Genomic DNA, 2,577 nt, shown 5'->3' with positions numbered 1-2,577 from the left:
CGATCAATTCATTCCTCAATCAATGCATTCATTGATCTCCTTGCAATCTTAAGTGATCGAGTTACAATCCTGTAATTCAATCTCTCAAATCTTGATCAATAGCCAATTCCTTGGTCAATTGCTCATGAGAAGAGATGAAGTATGGTCACTGATTATACCACATGCATTTCCCAAATCAAGTATTGAGAGGATTATAGTCACATATCCATCCAAACCCAATTTGGTCCAGCATGAGAAAGCATTTCTAGCATGATCTCTTCCTTCCTCTTTCAAGGTTCAGAAGAGATCCAAGTTTGAATAGCTTCTTTTCCAAGATAACTATCCAATTGGATGAAGATCGAAAGCTTTCAAGTAAAATCAAGAGGAAGTTAGTGATAATGTTGAGTGTCACTAACGTTCTCGAAGGATTAACAAGGCAACGTTAAAACCCACGTTAACCTAGTTAACGTGGGTTTTAACGTGAGGCAAAGGGGTGCATTGGAACGTTAGTGACAATGTTAAGTGTCACTAACATTCCCGAACTTATACTTCCACTAAATGATTAACACCCCTTACGTCCTGAGCTGAAGTCTCTGCCCACTTAGCACTTTCTCTCTGCAAGTAAAGCCAAGCCCAAATAAAGAAAAGAACTGCTTCAAACTCAAGATCCAAAGGCCCAAGACTTGAAGAGTAAACTAGAAGCTGAGAAGAGTAGTATATATAGGAATAGCTTTGAATGAGAAAGGAGTTCTGGAGGCTGGGAAATAGAGAACTACTCTCTGTATATTTTACTTTTCTTTACAATTTCTAGTTTTATGATGTATTCTCCATCTTTGTTTTCATTTTCAAGAGCTATGAACAACTAAACCCCTTTCATTGGGTTAGGGAGCTCTGTTGTAATTTGATGGATCAATACTAATTTTCATTATTCTTCTTCTATCTTTCCTCTTGATTTTACTTGAAAGCTTTCGATCTTCATCCAATTGAGTAGTTATCTTGGAAGAGAAGCTATTCAAACTTGGATCTCTTTTGAACCTTGAAAGAGGAATGAAGAGATCAAGCTAGAAATGCTTTCTCATGCTGGACCAAATTGGGTTTGGATGTGTATGTGACTATAACCTTCTCAATACTTGGTTTGGGAAATGCATGTGGTATAATCAGTGACCATACTTCATCTCTTCTCATGAGCAATTGACCAAGGAATTGGCTATTGATCAAGATTTGAGAGATTAAATTGCAAGAAATTGTAATTCAATCACTTAAGATTGCCAAGGAGATCAATGAGTGCATTGATTGAGGAAGAGATGAAAATGAACTTGATCCGGAGAATTGCAACATCTCCTAAGCCCAATGAACTCCCCATCTCTGATCTTACCCATTCTCTTTAATTTCTGCCATTTACTTTTATGAGCAAATCCCCCATTCCCATTTACAATTCTGCAATTTATTTTCAGTCATTTACTTCCAGTCCTTTAATTCTAGCATTAACTTTTCTGTTATTTACATTCCCGCCATTTTATTTTCTGTAACTCTCAACCCAAATTCTGGATTCGCTTAACTAGAACATTCTTCTAATTAAAGTTGCTTGATCAATCAATCCCTGTGGGATTCGACGTCACTCTATTGTGAGTTTTTACTTGACGACAACTTCGGTACACTTGCCGAAGGGAGATTTGTTGAGAGACAGGTTTTCCGTGCATCAAGTTTATGGCGCCGTTGCCGGGGATTGATTGTGCATCAACAATGATTAAATTGGAAGATCACTAGATTGAGCATTTTTATTTTGTGAATTTTATTTTCTGTTTGAGTGATTTACTTTTTGTTTTAGTTAAACTTCTTCCCTTTCCCCTCTACTCTGTTGTTTTTTTTTTCTTTGTTATTTTCAATTCTGTTTGCTAACCCACTAACTGTTTGATATATTGCATCACCCACAACTAACAGCAATTCTGACACAAATATTGTCTGCACCCATTTTCTTTGCTTGTACTTGTTGGTTGTATGACAGGGAGAAGAAGCGGGGCTTCAACTTCCTTTGATTCTGAACCTGAGAGAACCTTCCTTAGACTAAGGAAGGAGGCAAAAGAAAAACGTGTAGTTGGTGCTGAAGAAGAGGAGGAACACTTTGAGGAATACTTTGAACCCAACATGGAAGAAAACATGGAAAATCATCATGAAGAAGAGACTCACAACCATGGCAGAGGAGGTGGAGCAAATCATGCTGGGGAGGATAGAAGAGTTCTGGGCTCTTACATCAATCCAAACCCAGGCAAATGTGGAAGTAGCATCCAGAAGCCAACAATCTATGCCAACAACTTTGAACTTAAACCACAGCTCATCACCCTTGTTTAGAACAACTGTTCGTTTAGAGGAGGTGTTCAAGAAGACCCCAATCAACATTTGACCATCTCCCTGAGAATATGTGACACAGTGAAATCTAATGGTGTTCATCCTGACGCCTATAGACTGCTCTTATTTCCTTTCTCACTCAGGGACAAGGCAGCCAAGTGGCTTGAATCCTTCCCAAGGGAGAGCTTGACAACTTGGGAGGATGTGGTGAACAAATTCTTAGCAAGATTCTACCCTCCTCAACGAATCAAT

This window comes from Arachis hypogaea, chromosome 18 (genome assembly GCF_003086295.3).
Source record: "Arachis hypogaea cultivar Tifrunner chromosome 18, arahy.Tifrunner.gnm2.J5K5, whole genome shotgun sequence".
NCBI lineage: Eukaryota > Viridiplantae > Streptophyta > Magnoliopsida > Fabales > Fabaceae > Arachis > Arachis hypogaea.
The sequence above is the reverse complement of the archived record's forward strand: the minus strand, read 5'-3'. Positions refer to the sequence as shown.